Genomic DNA, 14,860 nt, shown 5'->3' with positions numbered 1-14,860 from the left:
ATTAGGTGACAGAAGGTCTGGAGGCCTGATTCTAAATTTTTGCTACTTTAGACCTTTTCAGGGCTCCACCTCCTTGAAGCCACAGCCAGGAGGCCTAAAACCTTCCATGTTCCCTTCTCATCCCTGTTTACTGCATTTTATAGAGTTAGCGTCATCACTCCTTCCATCGAATCTCCTCATTTTACACATAAGAAAATCGCCAGTGAGAAGTTATTTGGGTTAGTGCCCAAGGTCACCCGCTGTTTGTCAGGGAAGTGATTGCCAGAAACCGGAACCAAGAGCCCCCTATTTTTAGCCTGGGCTTTTTTGAGGGTGGGGTGTGGGAACATGAGATGACCTACCAGCTGAAACGGATTAGCCCTCCTATACCTGTGCCCTGAGGCCCAAATGCAGACCAGGTTTCAGACTGAGGTAGAGGGGAATACATAGGATATTGAGAGCAGCTGCCTTAGGACGTTATGCAGTTAAAAGGAACATGGATTAGGAAAGGTGCCTTGAAGAAAATTTCGTTTTATGTTAAAGGGAGCCTTAGCTCAAAAGAATTGAGAGAAAGGCTCATAATCAAATGTATTATTTATCTTCTCACCAAAGAACATGGCGATTTTAGGCCCTCTTGTTTAAATATATCTTCCAGAAAAAAAGAGACTCACTACATCAAGAAGAGGAGGGAATTAGAATATTTTGGAGACAGCTAGTCAGTTTTGCGAAGCAAAAGCCAAGAGAGATGAAGGCAGTAAACCTTTGGGCCAAAATAGTAAAAAGGGGATTAGTGTCCATAATCTCTAAAGTATTTTTTACTTACCAGTTTGGGAAAAAAAGGTAAGAATTTTCTCTCTGGCTTTGGCAAGCCATCTCTCCCACACGAGAGATTCCTGAGTTCTGAGCTTCATTTAAATCTCTTTCCCCAAATTCAGGGAGAATTAGCCAAATACGACACAGCCATTCTAACAGTATAAGGAAAATGCTACAATCTATGTGTAAGGGAACTGGAAATGACTAGCTACGCTGACAATTATTTAAAGCACTTCAGGGCTCTTAACATTCACTTCGGCGGCTCCAGAATGGGAGAAAGGTCACAGATAAGAGGGGGACCTAGGTCCCCTCCCCGCCCAACCCTGGAGAAAAGGGCAGTTGAGGAGGCCAACATAAGTACTGGGAGAGAGTGGGGGGACAAAGGGAGGCACCATGAGGTTGAAATTCGCAGATTCAAGAATAGGTTCTGGTACTAATTAGCTGTGTCTGATTTTAGGCAAATCACAAACTCCCCAGGCCCCCAAATCTCCATTTGTAAAATGAGGTGACCCAACTCAGGTTTTCCTCCTTCCAGCGCTAAAATTCTACTAAAACTTTTCCAGTCCCAGAGCAAACAACAAGACTACGTTTGAAGGGAGCCGTCTGCATCTCTGTAATATTCCACTCTTACAGGGAGAGGGAAAGAGTGATTAAACAAGAACAGCTTCACCAGGGCCACTTTAAAGTAGCTGCTCAGACTGGCCCTGCTTTATTGGGGGTGGAGGAGGTGGGAGGGTAGCATAGAAGACAGTACCCTAACTTGCTAGAGCCCCCCAGGCCTGCTCCTTTCACAACCACCGCCATTTATAGGAGCCAAAGGGGGTTTAAAAATACAGACTACGGGACTTTTTACAACTCCTATGTCATCATTCAGTTGCCATCCTAACCTGTACCTTGCCAATAAACTCCGTCTTCCCCTCTTGGAATTTACTGCCTAAACACAAGGTATTGCAGAGATTCTAGAATTAAAAACTCTGGAGGTGAGAGGCGGCGAGAGGGTGGGTGTCACCACCCTGTCCTGGGCTCTAGGCTTGAAACCACCATGTGCCCTGGAACGCTCCACGATCTCATCGCCACTCCAGTCTTTTCAAGGAAAACAACCCAGGCAGTTTCTGAGACCCCTTCCGCTTCGAGCATCCTAGACTAGTAAGATCTGGTGACATACAAACACTCAAGGGATGTTACAATAAACAGAACTAGATGACTACAGGGGAATGACGTGCGAATTTTTAATAAACGGATGACTTTGCGATAATAAGGAAGCAATGACAAAAGACGGGGGAGGGGAAGGAAAGGCCGACCCGGGATGAGAAGAGAAGGAGGGCAGCAGCCCCTGGAAGGGAAGAGCAACCCAAACGTGGCGAAAGGTTGTAAGGGCGGTCAAACAGCCCCAACCGGCTCAGGGCCAGCTGCCACCCTCCCCCACGCCTTTCTCTAGGACAGGCACCGGCCCTGGGGGCGGGGCGCGCGTGCGCAGTGGAGCGCTGCGCCAACCGCCACCGCTCCCGGAGGCGGCTGGGACCGGCTGGAGCCGGTTAGAACCGGCGGAATCCGCCCGCGAGCCTACGACTCACAAAGGGAGCCGGCGGCTCACGACCAGCATATCCCTGCGCGAGGCGGGCGTGGAGTGGGGGTGGGGGTGCGGGTGCGGTGGCGTTAGTGTAGCGCCCCTCCCCCCACGTCCTCAAAGGCCTCAGGCCGCGCCGGCCCGGAAACACACCCCTCCCCCGCCCGGGTGGCCCGAGGGTCCTGGAGGCCCAGCGGCCCCGGCGGGGCGTGCCCAGCCCGCTCGGCCTCTCCTCAGCATTTTCTCTCCGCGGCTTCTTTAGTTGCGTGGAAGGCCGGTGTCCAGGAAGCCCCCCCCATCCCCCAAGACTTTTAAAAGTCTCTAGAGTTAAACAGTAGATAACGCAAAATTTGTAAAACAGAAGAACCTAGAAAAGCAAACCCGCAATTAAAGGTTCACAAAAATTTGAGAACGTGTTCCCTCGCGGAGTGCCTGCCCAAGGTCGCCTTGTCTTTCGAGGTGAAATCACTGACTTTTGTTATTGATACTTTATAAACAGGACATGTAAACTTGGTTTTGACAACTTTAACGAGAGAGAAGCCTGGAAGTTTAGAAACGCTTCACGTTTGGAAAGAACAAGAAGTTAATCCCGGCTTGATTTAAAATGTCTAAGCAGGCAACCAAAAGTGTAGGGCTCTAGCTGACATTTAGTAAATACATAATCGACAGCAAAAGCATGTAGCATGTCAAGTAACTAACAGGCCCACGCTGATGCCTCGATTTTAGTCAGCCTTTGAGATGGGTAGCCAGCTCTGTTTCAGAAGACAATAAACTGTGGGTCTTGAAACATTTTCGAGAAGTGGACTTACACATTTAGAATTCTTAAGCAGATAACCTGGACCGATCGGATTTCATGAATAAAAGGGCAAACAGGCCGCTTGCGGTATAAACCTCAGAACCACCTCGCAGGACTTGAGGCTGTTGGGGGAAAAACTGCAACGCTTTGCTTCTAAAATGGCTGCGGTCTGTACTTGTGAGGCTGCAGCTCGGTTACATAATGGAAAGGCAGGCCGTCAGCAAACCTAGTTTAACCTCCCTTCAAAAAGCACTAAGTTGTACCCACTGTACTCCAAGGAAACACGAGAAGTATTTTAAAAGTTGCTAAAACATTCCCAAGTAATGGCTCTGAGTTTTTGTAAGCTGGTCTATTTAAATGTGATTTTCATTGTTTTTGCCCAAATTTTCAGCTCAAATCTACTTGTTAATAAGTTTTAAAAATCTGGGTACAGGGCTTGCGATCAAGTTGCACAAACTTAAGAGTCTAGAAAGTCTCGTCAACCAGATTCTATTTTTACCCCTCCGGAGGAACTATTTTTGCTTCCCTCACAAAGGCGGCGGAAGGGTATTGAAATTTGGAGGTGTCAGCCGTCCTTCCTCTATAAATATGCCGCAGCGGGCGGGGTGGCAGGTATTGAGGCAGCGAGCGCAGAGGCTGCTGTGAGGGAGGAGGCGCTGCCTGAGGCGACCACAGATAAGTTTTTCTGCTAAGATAGATAGGATTAGTATAATTCTGTAGGAATTATAAATAGAATACTGAGATACTGCTTTGCATTAAATTCTTAGAGTAACTTTGATAACTTAAGATTATTTTACAGGAAATATGAAGACTTAAAGGGTAGGTTGAGAAAGGAAGAAAAATAATTTTAGAACATGGCGGAGGTTAGGAGCTGAAACTTCTTCATGGAGTGAAAAAAATAATTTTAAAAGGAATTGCTGAAAGAAATAGGACTGCACAGTACGGAATTTTCTTAAATGAAAGGCAGCCTTTTAGATTAACGTTAAAACGTAGGATGACATAAACAGAACCTAAACCTAACCGTCATTTAAAAAAGTCAAGTTGTAGAGGATTAAAATTCTTTAAAAGCCGTCTTTTAAGAAAATTAACTGAAGGTGATTTAAAAAACATGCCTTCAAATTCATGGCGCAATAAAAATTGCGACATTTGAAGCCTACTTGATTATAAGGGCTTTATTTGCTAAAGCCGACGGAAATAATGATTAGGGATGGTAGGATAAAGATTTTGAGAAAGAAGATTAGAAATTTGAAGTGGAAAACTCGGAAGACAGAAGTACAGGAAGGTGAAGAAAAGACTAGAGAAGATAGGAAAAGTAGAAGATAAAAATACGCCCGTTAGAAGACAGAAAAACTAATTTTAGCCCAGAAGGTAGAAGGCGGAAGAAAAAGTAGACAAAACTAGAAGAGAGAAAGAAGGTTGAACATACGGTCGAGTATTTCAGATAGAAAATGAAAAACAAGCTATTGGACATAAGCATACCAGATAGACGTCAAAAAAAAATTAGAAGATGCGAAAGTTCAAGGCCAAAAAGTTGGATAAAGTAAAGGAACAAAAACTAAGGAAAATAATTTTTTATAGTTAAAAGAATTATAAAAGCCCATCAACTTAATTCTGGTGGTGCAGAAGTTAGATTGGAGAAGATGAGGGTTTTTAAACTGCTGTAGGTCAGGACCAACTTAGAAGACTATCCCAAAACTAGAAGGGAAGTCAGTTTAAAATCACAGCAAAAAGCTACTAAAAGGACTGAAGTAATTTAAAAACTAAGAATGTTTTTGGAAGAGTTAAACATTTGAAAGGCTGTAAATACAGTAGCTTAGTTTCCTTTGGAAAATTTAAAGGACTTTGTAACTGAAGGAAATCCAAGAGCAAGAATAACCGTCAAGTTAACATTTTTGCATTGGACTTTGCGCTAAGATGAAATTTTAAATTCTGAGGACTAGGCGCTAATTAACAGCTGACCCAGGTGCTACACAGAAGTGGATTCAGTGAATCTAGGAAGACAGGAGCCGCAGACAGGATTCCAGGAGCCAGTGTTTGGTGAAACTAGGACTGAGGAGCAAGCGGCAGTTCGTGAATATAGGAAAGAGGAGCCCGGGAGCCAGTGCGATTTGGTGAAGGAAGCTAGGAAGAAGGAAGGAGCCCTAACGATTTGGAGGTGAAGCTAGGAGAGGATCCCAGGAAGGAGGAGGCCAGTGCGATGTGGTGATGAAGCTAGCGTGCGGCTTGGCTTGGCAACCACGCGGAGGAGGCGAGCAGGCGGTGTGGAGGATAGATAGAGGATCCTAGAGCGGCAGCCCAGTGTGCCAGGCCCGCAGGGAGAGCCAGTGGTGTGGTAAAAAAATCCGTGAGGTCGGCCATATCGTGGGTTGTTTTTTTCTCTTTAATTTTTTTTTTTTGGTAATTGAGTATGGTAATATCTTTGAATTTCCTAATGGTAATGGGGGAGTTGTGTACTTAAGCATAAAGGGTTTTATGGGGATGTAGGCCGATTTTCGGGTGTCGTAGGTTTCTCTTTTGCAGGCCTATTTTCTCATGCATCTTTTCTGGAGCTTTTGAGGGCAGACTTCCAAGGCCCGGAGGAATGGTAGATGGCAAGTGTTTTTGTTTTTAACCAATATGAGGGAAAACAAATGGATTTGATAGAACGACTTTGAGAGGATTTCAGCAAGTTGTGTAAGCAGGTTTTATATTTAGCTTGGGGTAATGAAGCATTTCAATTTCGTGAATAGAGGACCTATTTTTCTTTCCTCACCCTGTATTCTAAAAGTTTTCTGAATATGTAGCTTGGGTGTGTAATTGTGGGGGGAAAGTTTTGGGGGGGCAAAATATGTTTTGAGTTTTTTTCCCTTTAGGTCTGTCTAGAATTCCAAAGGCAAATGACTCAAGGTAACAGGAAAAAAGAAAATCCAGTATCAGGATTATCAGAACACCACAGGTTTACAGTTTGTAGAAACGAGAGCACAAGCAGCTCTCATTTGAGGTCTGTGGCGGAGCTATCCATTGGAGAAATGGCTGGTAGTTATTCTGTTTTTCCACCCCTTAATCAGATATTTTTTTAAAGTACGTAACTGGTTATTTTTACTTGAAGTATTTTGGGGACGAGGGTGGGGGAGAAAATGTTTCTCTAAGATTTTCCACAGATGCTATAGTACTATTGACAAACTGAGTTAGAGAAGGATTGTACTGCTACGCTGTTTGGCACCAACGCCTTCAGGGATTGGAGCTGCTTTTTTCCTTGGAAGAGTATTCCCAGTGAAGCTGAAATGCACAGCACAGTGCAGCTTTGGTTCATACTCAGTCATCTCAGGAGAACTTCAGAAGAGCTTGACTAGGCCAAATGTTGAAGTTAAGTTTTCAAATAATGTAACTTTTAAGATAACTTATTAAAGGGGAGGGGCAGACTTTGGCAATTAGTTGGCAGTGGCCTATGGTTGGGATTGGGAGGGTTGGGTTTAGGTAATTGTTTAGTTTATGATTTCAGATAACTCAAACCAGAGAACTTAAATACTTAGGATGGAAAACTAAAGAACTCTCAACTTCCAAGGTGGCAAGTAACTCCCAATTTTCTAGTTTCTGTTTTTCCCCAGTTTTTGAATTTGACAGCTGGGGAAGTTCATGAAGATTGGATTTAAAGTGTAGGGCTTGGGGAAGGAAAATGGTGGACTGGGGGTTGGTCTAGCCCACTGGGCTGCCTTAGATTAAAAACTTGGGAATTTTTTAAATGCTTAAGTTGTTTGCATATGGTAGTGTGTGGTTCTCTTTTGGAATTTTTTTCAGGTGGTTTAATAAAACTTAATACTACTATAGGAGCTTCAGAGCAAAGGAAGTGGCTTAATGATCCTGAAGGGATTTCTTCTGATGGTAGCTTTTATATTATCAAGTAAGATTCTATTTTCAGTTGTATGTAAGCAAGCATATTTTTTTTAGTGTAGGAAAACCTTGTGTGTGTGACTGCAAAACAGGATGTTAAGGTATGATTCAAAATTATTGTAAACTGTCTCAAATTTGCATCTAAGTATTTGTAAATTATAACTGATAAGAGGGTGGGCTTTTGTTGATGAGGGAGGGGAAACCCTTTTTTTTTTCCTGTAGACTTTTTTCAGATAACAACTTCTGAGTCATAACCAGCCTGGCAGTATGATGGCCTAGATCGAGAGGGGAACAGCTCCTTGGTGAATGATAAGTAAAGGCAGAAAAGATTATATATCATACCTACATGGGGGAAAAAGCATAACCCTGAGATCCTTAACTACTGATGAACAAACACATTGTCTGCATATGCCAAAAAAATTAAGCAAATGAAAGCTACCAATTTAAAGTTAATGGAATCTACCACTTTAAAGTTTGGCTTATCAAGCTGTATCCACAAAAATAATGAATTGATGAGAAATAATGAAATGATGAAATACAATGAAGATCAAATGTCCATCTCAATACTGCTTTTACAAAAGCAGAATAAAAAAGCGAAATGAAATGAAAATGATAATGCTACACATTAATCCTGGAATAAAAGAAGCTGAAATAATTGAAATGAGTGGGATCAAGTGGATTGAGGAGGAGGCTGTGCTGTTTGCCAATCTTTCGTTTGCCTCAGACAGGTTTCTCATTATCAGAAGAGTTGCTTCATTTCATCTGGGAGCAGAAAACAGCAGGCAGCTGTTAACAGATAAGTTTAACTTGTATCTGCAGTATTGCATGATAGGGATAAGTGCTTACCTTTGCTAAGAGCTGTGGAGGTCCTAGGTCCCTTACCTAAGGGATTCCGGGATTGTGAGGGATTTTCCTATCCAGCCTTTTAAAATTAGACAGGACTTAGTGTGCCTGTGGGCTTCCATGATGGGTTAGCACACTTCACTCAGAGGCTAGTAATTCCTTAAAGCCTCTTGAGATTAATAAAGGTAATGTGTGTAATACTAAGAACATTTGTTTAGCATTGAATCTCTGAAAAGCCTATTGAAGGGTAGCATAATGTGCTGTTAACCAGAATTCAGATTGTTAATCTTGCTAAAATTTAAATGTTATGATGTGTATTGTGCAGAAAACCGTTAAATTATTCAAAATAAAATACTTTGTAGAGAATGTATGCTTTTAGAAAGCTGTCTCCTTATTTAAATAAAATTGTTTGTCTGTAGTTAGTGTTGGGCAATCTTGGGGGGATTCTTCTCATCTTTCAGAAACTTTGAACACTCTTTAACGGACAAGATCAGGAGTTGAGCGGAAGAACGAATTTAACTTAAGGCAGGAAAAACAAATTTTATCCTTCGTAAAAGTGATGAGCATTTAATAATTCCAGGCACATGGCAATAGAGGCCCTCTAAATAAGGAATAAATACCTCTTAGACAGGTGGGAGATTATGATCAGGAAAACAGGTAACACCTACGCTGTTTTCAGAAAGTCAGGAGTCTAGTGGTTAAACTAGAGTAATGAGAGATCATACTGTCCACGTTTCCAGTTTGCATGTTAACTTTAAATGCTTACAGTCGTGTTATCTAGTGGTAGCTGATGTTTACACTATTGGCCTTTTATGTAGGCACTTGGTGTGGGGGAGGGCATGTGGGTTTTTTAAAGCATTTTCCTTTGCAGAGGCTTCATTTCATCCTTCATGAAGCTGTTCAGGATTTTGACTTGCATATAAGCACTTGGCTCTGCCTTCTGTTCTCCTAGTGAGTGTGAGACCTTGCAGTGAGTTTATCAGCATACTCAAGTAAATTTTTCCCCCCTGATTTTGGAGGGAAGGGAGGAGAGGGTGGGGCTTACTTGTTTTAGTTTTTTTTTGCAGACTACACAGAATGCAGTTGTCTTGATCTCAGGTCTGTCTGTTCTGTTGGCAAGTAATGCAGTACTGTTCTGATCCGCTGCTATTAGAATGCATTGTGAAACAACTGGAGTATGATTAAAAGTTGTGTTTTCCCCAATGCTTGGAATAGTGATTGTTGAAGGAAAATCCAGCTGAGTAATAAAAAAGGCTGAGTGTTGAGGAAATTTCCGCAGCTTTAAGCATTCGTGTTTGTGATTGAAGCAAAGTCCCTTTTGCTGTGCTTTTAGGTAAAATGCTTTTTTGTTCACTTCTGGTAAGGGGGTGGGAGGGCACTGAAGCCTTTAGTCTTTTCCAGATGCAACTTTAAAATCAGTGACAAGAAATAAATTTCAAACGAACAACAGTCTTCACGAAATTTAACTGGCAAGTGGAAATGTTTAACAACAGTTCAGTGGTCTTAGTGCATTGTCTTTGTGCCGGGTTTCTCTCTCCCCTCCCTTGGTCTTAATTCTTATATACAGGAACATTCAAAACAACAGACGTATGCGAAGGGCCAGAGAAGCCAGACCCAGTAAGGAAAAATAGCTTATTTACTTTTAATAAACAAACCAAACATTGCATTTTAAATGTGGGGATTGGGAACCACTAGTTCTTTCAGATGGTATTCTTCAGACTATAGAAGGAGCTTCCAGTTGAATTCACCAGTGGACAAAATGAGGACAACAGGTGAACAAGCTTTTTCTATATTTACATACCAAGTCAGATCTGTTATGGGTAATTCAGTACTAAATGACCTTCCAGCTTTACGCTGGTGTCAACAGCATGAGCAAGTTGTTTGTTGGCCTGGGGGTGGAGGGGTGAGGTGGGCGCTAAGCCTTTTTTTAAGATTTTTCAGGTAACCCTCACTAAAAGCACCGAAGGCTTAAAGTAGGACAACCACGGAGCCTTCCTGTGGCAAGAGAGACAGCAAAGCGCTATTATACCAAGGTCAATCAGAATGGTGTCGGCCTCTCAACCCCATCTTCTGTTAGGAAATGAGGACTTGCCTCAACGACACCCTTTGCAGACAATGCATTGAGGCTGTCTTTTTGGGGAGTGAAGCATCCAAACGAATGCTCGAGTACCTTGTATATACCCTGGGCTTGTCCTAACATACAACTCAGCTGTTTTTATAGCAGCTCTTAATAAAGCCCAAACCTCAAAAAGTGATGCTTGAAGGGGAGGGAAAGGGGGAAAGCGGGCAACCACTTTTCCCTAGCTTTTCCAGAAGCCTGTTAAAAAGCAAGGTCTCCCCACAAGTGACTTCTCTGCCACATCGCCACCCCCTGCCTTTGGCCTAGCGCAGACCCTTCACCCCTCACCTCGATGCTGCCGGTAGCTTGGATCCTTGTGGGCATGATCCATAATCGGTCTTAAGGTAATTGGTGTCAAGGTCTTCCGGTGGGTTGCACTACTAGAAATGACCATTAATTTGCCTGCAAATAGTTAATGATGTTAAGACCACAATTAAAAAGCTCTAAGATGTTTCAGATGTGTGGCATTATTATCCAGTGATTAAAAGAAACTTAAACCAGTAAGTGGAGAAATAACATTTAAGAACTGTCATGTTGGGTGGGAAGGTATAAACTGAAGTAGACAGGCACTTTAGCAGTTGAGAGGGGCTGTTGGGGGGGATTGCAAAAATTCTCTGCTAAGACTTTTTCAGGTGAACATAACAGACTTGGCCAAGCTAGCATCTTAGCTGAAGCAGATTCTCCAGTGCTCTTCAGTAGGGTTATTTATAAAGGTTTTTCTTTTCCTGAGAAAACAAAAGGTTTTGTTTTCTCAGGTTTTGCTTTTTGGCCTTTTCCTAGCTTTAAAAAAAAAAGCAAAAGATGCTGGTGGTTGGCACTCCTGGTTTCCAGGACGGGGTTCAAATCCCTGTGGCATCTTTGCTTGACTTTGACCTCTGCTCTCAGGACTCTTACGTTTTTCTTCTTTGGCTTCAGGTGCTAGGCTCTAGAGTTAGGGGAGGTGGAAGATAAAAGTCGCTTCAAACTATATCTTTTCATTTCATTTGTCAGAAGTCTGAACTGGTTTGTATTTGTATTTACATAGGAACCTAATATAATAACTGCATTGTCTTTAATTTTCAGGTATTCCTCATGTATCTAGTGTTTGGAGAAGTCTCACTATTGAAATGTTTAATTACATATTAATAAAAATTAAAAAGCTTTTCATTGGTGTGATTCATTTGTGTATAAATTAAACTGGTCCGGTGGGTGTTTTCGTGGGTGTTCTACCTTGTTCCTGTTTAACTTGTCTAATGAAATACTGTCATGCAGTCTAATCTCCCAAGTAGAGCCAGGGACCTGGAGGGGGGAAGCGGTGCACCGGGTGAGCTGAAGGACCCAGCAACATCCCTACAGGAAAAAATGGACACTTCCTTTAAAGCAGCCTACTTTCTGCTGTTCAGCAGTTGGCTGTGAGCTGGGCTGGGATGAAGAAAAACAGCTGGGGGACATGGGGAGGAGCGGTATTACCATTTCTTCTATGAAAGTACTTAAAGCTGGTTAAAAAGCTCTCTGCTGTTCCCTCTGATGTCTTAAGTGACTCAGTTTTTTAATCAGTTGTCATTTCCCAAGCTACAAGCTGGTCACGTCACTTGTCCTGTGGAATGGCCTGTAAACCTGCAGATCATCCCTCTCACTTGCAACTGGAAAACCCTCACGGTCCCACCCATCTTCTAAACCCCTGAGAGGTCCTTGCCTCCTCCCTGTATTCCCTGAACGAGTAGGAGCGTCTCCTTCCAGTAAACCTGGCCAGTGAAACCTAAGTGTGGGACACAGTTCTGAAGAAGATGCTGCACCTAGCACCGGTCTCCCAGCCTGGCTACACCCTCAGCCCAGTGGAGGGGAGGGGCCTCAGCAAACAGCTTTGTCCTACATATCTCATGTTAAGTTGCTCATGTGTTGCAAATGGGGAAGCAAGCTCTGATTGGGTCACTGGCAAGGCAGCAGGGCTGGAATTTGAACCCTGGTCCCCAACACTTGAATTCTCTTGCTTTTACTTCAGTGCATGAATGTACGTTAACTGTCCAACTACATAGAAAATAAACAAGGACCTACTGTATAGCACAGGGAACTATATTCAATATCTTGTAATAACCTATAATAGAAAAGAATCTGAAAAAATATATATATGTAATTATATGTATATTCACTTTGCTGTTCACCTGAAACCCAACGTTGTAAATCAACTATACTTCAATTAAAATAATAAAATCAACTGTCCAGACAGGTCAGCAGCAGACCAGCCCCCAACACAATGGTCCCTGGGCTTAAGTGCCTATTCTGAACTGATGCCCAGTTTCAGCATCTTTTGGAGAAGTCTCTGTTCTTGCAGAGCTGGAAGACTCCCAGGAAGCGCAAGGACTTCACTGGAGAGCAAAGGAGTAAGAGAGGAGAGGCTGGGAATTCACCAGGGGCTACATGTTTCCTGGCGCTGAGCAGGCTCAAAACTGGCCAGGATTGGAAAATGTCAAGGCCAGGGTCAGCGACAGGAAGGGGCAAAGAAGGAGGCCAGAAGTCATTTCCTCCTTCTGAGCACAAAAAGAAGGAGGCCACCATAAAATTCCTCTGAAGGTTATGTCCAAGGCAGGGGCCTAGATCTTGATAATATAAACGAACCCCAGGAAAGTCCTTTATTTACTCCTCCAGCTGTACAACAGACTTTTTCACTCTGGGTTTTTTTTTCTTTTTTTTTGGATTTCATTATTCTGATAATTCCAGTACTGCAGTGGGTGACTAAAACAAACCTGAGTTAAGTGACAGCTCCACCATTTCCCAGCCTCTCCAAACTTGCCCTCAAGTCTCCCAGGCCCAGGGCTAGTTGGTTTGGATTTGGGAAGCAGATTTCTGACTTCAGTAAGAGTGCAACTAGGAAAATGAGAAGACTTGGAGGGAGGGGCAGGGTATTGGGGAAAGTGAGAAGTAGGAGTGTCTAGCAGGGTTTTTTTTTGTTTTGTTTTGTTTTTGGCTACGTTCGGTCTTTATTGATGCGCACAGGCTTTTCTCTAGTTGTGGCGAGCCGGGGCTAGTCTTCGTTGTGGTGCGCGGGCTTCTCATTGCGGTGGCTTCTCTTGTTGCGGAGCACGGGCTCTAGGCATGCGGGCTTCCGTAGTTGTGGCTCGCGGGCTCTAGAGTGCAGGCTCAGTAGTTGTGGCGCACGGGCTTAGCTGCTCAGCGGCATGTGGGATCTTCCTGGACCAGGGATTGAATCCGTGTCCCCTGCATTGGCAAGCAGATTCTCAACCACTGCGCCACCAGGGAAGCCCTCTAGCAGGGTTGTTGATTCAGAAGCTCAGAAAATATAGGCGACATAGGTCAGATCCTGGCTCCTGGCTCTGACAAGTTGGCAAATGGGGTGTCACCTGCCCTTTCCAGGACTCTGTTTTTCCTCTGTTTAAATGGGGACGATGCCCTGTCTGCCTGCTGCAGTGAGCAGAGTAGCCACAGGAGATGCAAATGTATGGAACTGGACATGAGTGGGCTTTTGCCGCCATCTAGTGAACAAATGCAGTATTGCAAACCCTGTCCTTGGAATACTTCATAATACACTTGTTTGTTCAACAAACGTTTATTTTTATTGCTGAGTAGTATTCCATTGCATGGATATTATAATTTCAGTTACTTCCCATTTTTAGTAATTATGATGCATAGTTTTTAAGAAATTTCCAAGCTATTTCCCCAAGTGGTTGTACCGTTTTGCATTCCCACCAACAGTGATGAGAGTTCCAATTGCTCCATACTCACCATCATTTGGTATGATCATATCTTTTATTTTTTTAAATAAATTTATTTATTTTATTTGTTTTTATTTTTGGCTGTGTTGTGTGCGTTTGTTGCTGTGCACTGGCTTTCTCTAGTTGCGGGGAGCAGGGGTTACTCTTGGTTGCAGTGCACGGACTTCTCATTGCGGTGGCTTATCTTGTGGAGCACGGGCTCTAGGCACGTGGGCTTCCATTGTTGTGGCGTGCGGTCTCAGTAGTTGTGGCTCGCAGGCTCTAGAGCGCAGGCTCAGTAGTTGTGGCACATGGGCTTAGTTGCTCCACGGCATGTGGGATCTTCCCGGACCAAGGCTCGAACCCGTGTCCCCTGCATTGGCAGGCGGATTCTTAACCACTGCGCCACCAGGTGATCATATCTTTAAATTTTAGCTATTCTAGTGAATATGTAGTGGTGTCTCATTGTGATTTTAATTTGCATTTCTCTATGACCAGTAGTGCTGAGTATCTTTTCATGTGCTTACTTGCTATTTATATATCTTCTTAGGTGTAGTGTCTATTCAATTTTTTTTTGGCCAATGTTGTTATTGGGATGTTTATCCTTTTATTGTTGAATTGTAACAGATTTTTTTTTTTTTTTTTTTTTTTTTGCGGTACGCGGGCCTCTCACTGCTGTGGCCTCTCCCGTTGCGGAGCACAGGCTCCGGACGCGCAGACCCAGCGGCCATGGCTCACGGGCCCAGCCGCTCCACGGCATGTGGGATCTTCCCGGACTGGGGCACGAACCCGTGTCCCCTGCATCGGCAGGCGGACTCTCAACCACTGCGCCACCAGGGAAACCCAGAAGTTTTAAATCTTGAACAAACCACTGATGTGCACAATAACATGGAGCAATTTCAAAATAATTATGTTGTGAGAAAGAAACCAGTTTTTTTAAAGTACATACAGGGAATTCCCTGGCGGTCCAGTGGTTAGGACTCTGTGCTTTCACTGCTGAGGGTGCAGGTTCAATCCCTGGTCAGGGAACTATGATCCTGCAAGCTGCATGGTGCGGCCAAAAAACAAAAACAAAAAACTACACACTGTCTGGTTCCATTTATGCAAAATTGTCAAAAATAAAAACTAATCTAGGGCTTCCTAGATGATCATGTTCATTGGGGGTGATGATCATGTTCATTGCC

Source organism: Stenella coeruleoalba (assembly GCF_951394435.1).
Source record: "Stenella coeruleoalba genome assembly, chromosome: 8".
Classification (NCBI taxonomy): domain Eukaryota; kingdom Metazoa; phylum Chordata; class Mammalia; order Artiodactyla; family Delphinidae; genus Stenella; species Stenella coeruleoalba.
This window is presented reverse-complemented; position numbering follows the sequence as displayed.